The following is a 10,631-nucleotide window of genomic DNA, read 5'->3' as shown; positions in this document are numbered from 1 at the left end:
ATTTAATTAAAAATTTATATTTTGTAGGTCAAATGAAAACAACGGAATATTTCTTAATTAAAGTAATAAAATAATCATTGATTTTATATATTTAGAATGAAAGAAAGAGAGAACGAAGGAAAGAAAGAAAGAAAGAAAGAAAGAAAGAAAGAAAGAAAGAAAGAAAGAAAGAAAGAAAGAAAGAAAGAAAGAAAGAAAGAAAGAAAGAAAGAAAGAAAGAAAGAAAGAAAGAAAGAAAGAAAGAAAGAAAGAAAGAAAGAAAGAAAGAAAGAAAGAAAGAAAGAAAGAAAGAAAGAAAGAAAGAAAGAAAGAAAGAAAGAAAGAAAGAAAGAAAGAAAGAAAGAAAGAAAGAAAGAAAGAAAGAAAGAAAGAAAGAAAGAAAGAAAGAAAGAAAGAAAGAAAGAAAGAAAGAAAGAAAGAAAGAAAGAAAGGAAAGGAAAGGAAAGGAAAGAAGAGGAAACCAATATAAATTTATATTGAAAACTTGAGATCATTTGTTTGAATTACATAAGTAACTAAAATTAATCATTAATATAAATAATATACTATTTTGTTCGCTTCCTTTAAACATCCTTTTTAATTTTTGCTTTATAAAATAGTATTTATTAGATACTTACTTAACCCAAATAATTTAGAAACATACTTACATTCAATGTATATATGTATAGGTAAACAAGTCACTGAATAAGTTATTACCAGCTCTTCCACTTTGTAATTTGAATGTTTAAGATATTAGTTTCCGTAAAGAATATTTTATTAGCCATGGAAATATTTTCGAACATAACTCTTGCCCCATTGACTACATTATTAAGGTCTTATTCAACATTGAATAAGGAAAAAAAATCCTTAGAAGATTTTAATTTTTGATGAAATAATAATTAAGTATATAAACTTTTTAGACATCTAGTATTAATAAGATTATTTTTTGATAGAGTGATTGATAACGAGCTTTAAATAATTTAGTAAAACATGTCTAATTTGGGCTCTTCCTTAATTAACCAATATTTTGAGAAAACGATATCAAAGAACTGTCTATTTTATATAAATTTGTACCAAAAAAAACAAGCAATTAATTATACATCTGATTCTCATGGGCTTAGCGGGCCCAGTGAATGCCCAAAATATATCAGGTAAGAATCAGGTATCATTTGGTATTGTATACCAAGTTTTCAATGCATCCAATTCTTCGTTATTGTTCAAACCAGAAATTACGATTTTGAATGATATTTCTGCTACAAATGGGACTTTGTTTGACATCTTACTGGCGAACATCAACTCAAATAAAATGGATTCCATGGTAAATATAACAACATCAGATCCATATCGTGACTAAAGGGCTCACTACAACTACCAGCACCTTCGGTATTTCTTTTTATCATTATTATATAATTTATGTAACATAAATACCCCCCCCCCCCCCCAGAGACATCTTTTTGTTTCTTCACATAACACTTTATTACGTAACACTTATTATTAATGCGACACATGATCCCGCGAAATTTATTCACATTTTGAAAAACATCTATTACTCCAAATTTGTTTGCCTAAGAAAAGCTAAATATTTTGTCAGTTTTATGGAAAAATGCTCTCAAAAATTATTATTTGTTCATATACAAATGCAAGCTTCTTTGGGCCTGATTTATTTTTACAAACTATGAAAAATATTTTGAATTATATTAATATCAAGGGGAAAATCATTTAATGGAATATTTCATTTAACATTCATTTGCTGCTCATACTAAAACTGTACACTAATTTAATTTATTGATTAAATTTTTATTAACATTAGAAGTTCAAGGTCAAACATTTGTAATGTAAAGTTATTCTTTATTTTTATTGAAAAGTCATTTAAATTTTAATAATACACTTTATGGGGGTAATTGTCGGAAATTTACATAGTGAAAGTATTCTGCACATGCACGAATATATTTTTTATAATATCTTATTCTTCAAATATAAAAATAATTCTCTAATTATCATGGATTCCATATCCCAATACAACGAATATATTTTTTGAATTATCATATCTTTGTATTAAAAATTCCTAATTGACCATCTGATCGAAACAAATTAAAGATTGGTGGAAGAAGAAAAAAAATGAAAGAGACAAATAAAAATAAATTGATCATTGATAATAATGTTAAGTATAAGGGGGTTTCTTTTCCTTTTCAAAATTTGAGAAAATATTATATTTTAATAAAATATTTTACATGTATTAATCACCTTTTATTATCTGGTAATAATATAATTATAATAATGAAGTAAATAATTAGTAAACGATTACGAATTAGGAGAAAAAAAATCATAATAACAAAAAGACAATATTGAGCATAAATAATAAAATAATGTAAAATACAAAATAAAGAAAATCCAGCACAATTATCCAAAATCCTCTTCCTCTAATCATCAGGAGAGATCGAATTTATATTATCCTGAATTTTATTTTTTTATAATTAATTGAACAATATTTGAGGGAAATAATTTGACCTGAAGGTTTCTACCCCCTGATACCCTAAATTATTTTCCGCAACCACCCGGGAAACATAATTAGCCTTAAGATTAGCTATTGAGATCCTCTGCCTTAAGTAAAAGTCTTCGCGAGGTTCTCCAGAATTTTTTTTGATTCGGCGGGCAACATCTTTAAAAAACATTTTAGCCAAATCACCATATGTTGTTAAAGTGGAGCAGATGTATGAATATGTAATAAGAAAAATCGCGCTGTATTTGGTGGTCTTAAAATTTTGAGCTCTGTTCAGAGCGTCCTTGTTAAGATGGGGAGTTCGTGTCCTAACAAGAAAAATCTCACATTAGAAACTTTCCTTGTGACCATAGAATTCGTGTAACTCCATCAGGACGCCTACCATCGGGAAAGAGACCAGAAGGCTCCAATTAGGTAAGAAAACCAGCTGACTAAGTGCAAGAGATATGATTTGATTGCACCTCGAGTGCAATATTTTAAAAAATATTTATAACGGGATAGTTTTAATAAATGTTTAAAAAAAATAAGATTAAATTTTAATTGATATATTTTTTCTAATACTTCAGAATTCAAAATATCAATTTTTTATTAAATAAAAGTAGCGAAAGCTAACTTTTAATAAGCTATTAACGCGCTCCTTTTTTTTGAAAATAGCTATAGCGGCGGTAGGATGCTTTTTGAAACAGCCTATAACAAGACTGTATTCATGAGTTAAATTTAAAATTTCACTCAAGAACCTCTTTTCAGATCAGATACAGATTATTTTAACAAAATTGTCCCGGCTTTTTTATTTCCATGCTCGGTTCCCGATTATAAAACTTTGATTATTTTATGTTTATTTATGAGAAGCAGATTTTTAAAATTTTGTTATTTAAAATAATTTTGATTATACTTTGTGAAAGGTTTTATAGGAAATCTAATGTATGAGAAAAAAAATTAATGTTTACATTTTTCATTTTAAATATAATTTGTTTATTTATTTTGAATCGACCCCTTTCGGGTTTGGATTTAAACTGTGAATTATTACCCCCCTTCCCTTAGAAAAACAAATATGAGGGAATAAATATTAAAATATTTATTTAGAAATAAAATTAATCGACTTCTTATAAATGTGGGTAAATATCCGTGATCATGTGTGTAACATCATCAAGTTTTGTGTGACACTTGTCTGAGTGAGAGTGTGTCGTGACGAAGTATCACCATGACAAAGTGAAACTAAATATTATATATGATTTTGGTTTTGATATTTTATAAATCGTTAACGATTTATCGAAAATAGGCCCATTCAAAAACGAATCAAATTATTAGTTCCCGATTTATATAATTACGAATGGTAAATTATTCAATACATTTGAAGGAATCTAATACGGATTCGTTTTTGAGTAGGTCTAATTAAAAATAATCGTTTAGATCAAAGTTGGCGAAATTAGTATTTCTCGATTGTTTCATATTTAAACCAAGGACCTGGAGAAAAACTTTGCGTAAGGAGTTGGAACAAGAACGGATCCGGAAATGTATGTTCCTGATCAGCTGTAAACTACCTAAAATATCTATAAAATACACATTAAAAAATTATGTTGATAAGTATTCTACAATAAACAAACAAAAAAAACGATTCAGTTCCTTCGATTTTAATTTTTTAAATTTGTAATAAAATATAAAATTTTAATTTAACTCGACTTAATTCCTGATATATGCCCACCTTTAAAAACGTAAAAATTCCAAAATATACTTTATTTAAAATTTATCTCAAAAAATAAATAACCCTCGAATATGACATAAGATTAGTGAAATGCTTAATTATTATTTCATTAAAAAAGAGTTTTATTTGTTTTAGATATATCCTTACATTGTACTTATTACCAAACAACCGGAAATACAAAATCGTAAATGGCCAAATAAAATTGTCCATTTTTAATTCTTCCCATTTTTTAAAAATAACTGTACACTATACTACCGCGAGCTCTGGCCCAGAGTTGTCACATTTTAAATATTAGTCGTATGGCCCATATTAAAAATATATGATAATTTTTTGCAAAATTATGTCAAATAAACCAATTATTTTGCAATATTAAAGAATTATTTCTCATTTTAAAGAAACCCAGAGTTAAATGTTTAGCATTCCCAAGGCCTAAAAATTGCATGTTAGCGAGGGGGTCTAGCACGCATAAAAATCTGCATCTGTTGCCAAAATTTTGAAATCATTATGATTTGGGAGAATTATACCGATTAACAGCAAATCATGGTAGCACACTATAATCTCCTTTATAGGAGTATAAACATTGTATTGACTTCGTCTTTGGAATCCAGCTCAGCCTTGCTATTATTTAATGAAATGCAAAATTCACTTATTTTGCTTCGGCATACTTAATTCTTTGCTTTATATCAATGATATAGATTGGTGATCTGCATCGGGCCTATTTTTTCAAGCCCGGCCCGGTCCGAAATTTTTCAGAAAAGTTTTGCCGGCCCGGCCCGTCTTTGGAATCCAGCTCAGCCTTGCTATTATTTAATGAAATGCAAAATTCACTTATTTTGCTCGGCATACTTAATTCTTTGCTTTATATCTATGATATAGATTAGTGATCTGCATCGGGCCTAATTTTTCAAGCCCGGCCCGGTCCAAAAATTTCAGAAAAGTTTTGCCGGCCCGGCCCGAATCCGAAATTTTTTTTAAAAAATTTACCGGCCCGGCCTGAATTTATTTAAATATAGAAATTAATTTTTATAATTACTCAAAATAAAAGACATATGTTATATGTCGTTTAGTTTTAATAAATAAAATCAAATATTTTTATTTTACATAAAAAATCAATATAAATTTGATAAATTTAGATATATTTAGAAAAATTTCCAAGATCCGACCAGACCCGGCCCGAATTTTTTTAAAAAATATTAGGCCCAGCCCGAACCCGATTATTTTAAAGAGAATTAGGCCCGAGCCTGGCCTAACTTTGCAGATCTTTAATATAGATGATATAACATTTAAAATTTTTGGCTGTAGAATGTACTACAGCGAATGATAAAAGGTCTCCAGCTATACTGTAGAATTTTTAATTGAAAAATTAAATAATAATTAGGAATTTTTAAATCGTATCGCACTTTGCAGAGAACCATGCTTTTATAGTTCTACATCAAGCTCAGGGTTTTCCACCGGACTAAAAATTAGGCGATACTTTATCTATGATGATTTATTAGCACAGAAGTTGAATCATCAAACATGTAATATATATAATTTCATCTGATTGTCTAAAACATAAAACATGTTAATTTTATTTATTTCAAACAAAATTAATCTTTTTTTTTGAAAGGAAGATTATATTTTAAAAATTTCCTTTTTTCGATAGGGTTTGTTAGTATTTAATCTATAAAACCTTTATAAACCTCAACAACAATGAGAATGATAACAAGTTAATCCATAATAGTACATGAATGCAGGATTTAAGCCCTAGGACCAATTTTCAAAATGTGATAATTGTTTAAACGACTCGCCGATTTTATAAAATGACTAACTCAATATTTCGACAAAAAATATTGTCTAAGCTATGAGATTCTGATAATAAATGTCCAAACCTTTGTGCCATCTTTAAGAAAGATTCTCAGGCCTGCGTAATATTTTCTAGATAAAATATAGTTAGCCGTTTTTAAAAATACTCAAATCGAGTGGTGTATTATTAAATTATTTTTCTGGCAAAAAAATGTTCTTTTATAAAATTAAAAAAAGTTTAGATGGAAAAATCTAACTCTTAGGCGATAGAGAACCCTTTTTTAAATCTATCCGAACATAACTTATTTTTAAATTAGTTTTTTTATTAAATCTTTTTAAAATATAACGTTAGAATTTCCTTGGGAATTGGGACGAAGCAATTAGAGAATTTAAATTGATTTAATTTATATAAAAAATGTGTTTATTTTTTACAATTAAAAATTTAGGGCAAAATAAAAAGTTCTAGAACTTAATTTGCAAGGTTATAGGAGGAGGTATATAAATCCTTCCTATATCTCCCTGGCAGCAAGGAGTAGTGAATTAGATAAAAATGTAAGTATCAGTTATCAATTGGCGCATATCGTATTGGTTATATCAATATCACAAGTGTAATTATAATCCTTTAAAAACAATATATTCCTTTCTTGACATTATAATTAAATGATAAAGATTAATGAATAAAATGTGTTTTTAAGTTTAATATAATCGGATATTCAGGAATGTTTCGGAACGTAAGTTTAAAATACTTTCCAAGTCCATGGTTTAAACATGAATTTTTTTAATCTTTTACTTGTGAGATCCACTCTGATTGTATCATAATAAGCTTAATAAACGAAATATAAATAATACATTTTTTATTATTCTGCTTCCTTATCATAATTATCTAAAAAATATATTATAGACAATGCAGGTTTACCTACAACCTTTACCTAGACTGCAAACAAAACAATTAAACTAAACAAATAAATTTATTTATTACTTCTTATTTTAAAAATAATATTTATATTTCATCTTTCTATCTTTGAAAATAAAAAATTTTCAAAAGACCATTAATACATTCAATATAAATTCTCCAAAGATTATAAAACTATAATGACAGCTTTTTTTAATCAAGAATAAAAAAGTATTGTACAATATAAAGAAATTTCAAACTCTGTCCAAGTGTGTATATACAGAATTTATAAACCTTTTTTTATTATAAATCTATGATATTATATAATATATTATTTTTCTTTTTTTATTGAAATTTTATGTTTTATAAATTATGTAAGGGCGAGGGCAAATAATTTAAAACAAAATTAATTAAAGCATAGGTGTTATACTTTTAAAACATATAAAAGAAAAATAAATTTGAATATAAAATTAAGCATAAATTTAAAAAATATCGACAAATTAAAAATAAAATGAAACATAAATAATAACATTAATAATAATGTTAATCAGCGAACGACACAATGAGATTAGAGAGAAATAATATTCATTTCGTGGTAGGTTGGTGCCGGCTCGATTTGGTTAGGCTAAATAATATTATTTATAATATTTTCCTCAAAAACAAGTTATTTAATATTGTATTTAATCTAAAATAAGAGAAAGTTTCAACGTAATGTTTGTTTAACTCAATTTCGCCAATTTTAAAAATATTACGCAAGACTCGAGATTTTGAAAATAGATTCCAAACCTTTCTGCCATCTAGGAGCAAAATATTCATACTGACATAATATTCTTTGGCTAAAATCTTAATTTAAAATAATTAAACAAAACATTTAAAATATAAATTGATTTTTAAATTTTTTACTTTGTATGTGTTTATATGGAGTTAAAAAAATAAATAAATGGAATTGTATTTACCCGGGTAAATTTTTTTATTGCTATCGAGGCATATGAGATGATTGATTGGAGGTTATAATATAAAGGATACCTTTAACTTATTCTGGGCTTCCACATTTGATTTCCTTAACCATTTCGTCTCGGAATGCTAAACCCTGGATCCAATTCATGAGTCAAACTCTGAAAGTGGCCATGTTGCAATCACATCTCTGTAAAAGTCCATATTTAATATTTCAATTGTAAACGTCCATTTTATTCATAAAAATATCTAATTAAGATCATAAATATCCAAAATAATATAAAAGAGTCATCAAATATAATAGTTATTATCATAACTATCCAAAATATGAATTGATTCCAGCTTCCATGTCTTCTCCACCCCAAAAGGCACACAAAGAAAACTCCATTGTTTCACCAAAACCCCATGTGTTCACTCCTTTCAACTCCTATCCCCTAGGAAAAATTAATCCTCATGTCAGAAAATGACTGACAGTATATTATATTAAATTTATTTCTTCTTTTTTCAACGGCTACAACACGCCCACCCTTTACAAGCCCAGCGTCCCTCTCTCTCTGGTGGTATTGTATCGAATCGTCCATTTGAATTGTATCAACTCTCGGTACGCCTTGATAACGTTCAGGGAATTTATCGAATCGTCTCCTTTTATGATGATTTAGAGTATAATATCTTCGATATATTTCAATATATAATCGCTAAAAAAAATAAATAACCATAATGATATTTACATCGTGGTATCCATATTTATAATATAATATACAAGCAAAACATAATAACTCATTCATTTAAATACATTTGGAAATATGAGTTATAGTATATATTATTCGGGGTCTGATTAATGGGAATTAGGAAATAATGATTTTACATATAATACTGTAATGTGAACAAATGGCTTATGTGTGAAATCCAATTTCAACAACATGTTATTTTCCTTCGGTCATGTGAAAAAAACTACATCTTTTATAAATATCTCTTAAAATAGATAGAAAAATCATTTTTAGGTATTAAAAATAATTGCGAAAATTTGCCGAACAAAGATTTTAAGAAAATTACAAGGAATAGGTATAGAAATAAATTTAATATTTTATATGAGAAAAATATATAATACGTAGAAATTAAAATACTTTTCATCTACGAATTACTCAGTATCCTAGGGAAAATATACCATTTCTATTTAACCCTGCTATCACAATTGTCACAAATTCACAGAAATTGCAAAGTAACAAAAATTGAGAATATAATGGGATATATGGTATATATGTTGAGAATTTTTAATATAACATTCACAATATAAAATAATCTGAGTTTTTTTTAAAAAATACATGTTCATAATATACATAGTAAAATGTGATGTGCTATAAAATTATTACAAAGATAAAAAAAAATATAATACGCAAAATAAATTTACAAAAAAAAATTTAAAAAAAAGCTTTCTCAAGTATTTAAACTAAACAATATTTCCATCTTAAGGCATACCCATCAACACATGGCTGACCTTATCATAAAAATATTTTCCTTTTAGTATAATACATGCAAATAAAAAAATTTTATAATTTAAAAAAAAATATATATATTAAATATACAGATTTCATAAAAATAAATATATATTAAATATAAAGATTTCATAATTTTTAAAAAAATATTAAGTGCCATAATTTCTACCAATATATCACATAAATCCATGCCAAATTTATATATATACCAAAAATATCAAACTTATACCCATATATCATATAAATCCATACCAAATTTATATATATATCAAATTCATATTTTGCCCATATATCATATAAATCCATGCCAAATTTATATATATATCAAAAATATCAGATTTATACCAATATACCATATAAATCCATACCAAATTTATATATATCAAATTCATACATTAAATCAAAAATAATTAAATACATCATATGTGTATTTCACATTACATCATATTTCATAAAAATGGTTAATTACTTCAAAATAAATAATATTAACACCCTCCCATTAGATCCCTTCATAATATATCCACCTTCCCTTAATAATATATCAACCTTAATTGAAACTGGATTACATTCACAATATAGTAACATTAATTAATTATAAACCATATGTCTATCCCTTTAAAAACCCAAAATGCATTATATAACAAATATTTTATTATAAAAATCCACTTCTATATAATTTCCATAAACCCTCAATTACACAAATTTATATCTTAATCACACTTAAAATCACCAATCTAATATTTTTTAACCCTATATACACATATATCCCTGCTCATGATAATCCCCAACATTTAAATATTCACCAATCTTTTCTGTCCTGCATTACGTGAGGTCTGTTTTCTTAATGATGGAAACCTATTGGCCATTCAATGAGTCTTAAGGCTTACCAAATAATAAGACAATACCTATTGTCAAACATTGGATGTAAAATATAAATCTAGACATATAATACCACAAATATTATTGTCTTAAATGGCCAAAATGAAGACATCTAATACCACAAATATTATTGTCTTAAATGGACCAAAATGAATCAGAAATAATATATACTATACATCATATATATATATAAATTAATCATTTTATTTTCATTTTCAGTCCTAATACTCATTACATACTTTCTATCCTTTTCCTTATTTGCTAAACATCTAAAACAAAATGCTAAAATCCCTTAATGTCACTTCTTTCTGACAACCTGTATAGTGGTTAATAATTGCGTTGTGTTTACCCTAATGCACCTAAAATTCTGACGTCAACTTGCAACATTGTAAAAGTCCATATTTAATATTTCAATTGTAAACGTCCATTTTATTGATAAAAATATCT

At 26.5% G+C, this 10,631-nt stretch overlaps 1 long non-coding RNA gene across 1 annotated transcript; it reads left to right on the top strand.

The window, feature by feature from the left end:
- LOC135922309 (uncharacterized) lies at window positions 1–7,058 on the top strand. The gene is made up of 3 exons (XR_010570841.1): window positions 1–62; window positions 1,067–1,362; window positions 6,868–7,058. It is a non-coding gene; the product is annotated as an uncharacterized LOC135922309 (long non-coding RNA).
- The last annotated feature ends 3,573 nt before the right edge of the window (window positions 7,059–10,631 follow it).

The sequence above is a fragment of the Gordionus sp. m RMFG-2023 genome, chromosome 1, assembly GCF_954871325.1.
Source record: "Gordionus sp. m RMFG-2023 chromosome 1, tfGorSpeb1-WG-v2, whole genome shotgun sequence".
Taxonomy (NCBI): domain Eukaryota; kingdom Metazoa; phylum Nematomorpha; class Gordioida; order Chordodea; family Parachordodidae; genus Gordionus; species Gordionus sp. m RMFG-2023.
Note: the sequence above shows the minus strand (reverse complement) of the source record. Positions and strands in the feature narration are given on the sequence as shown.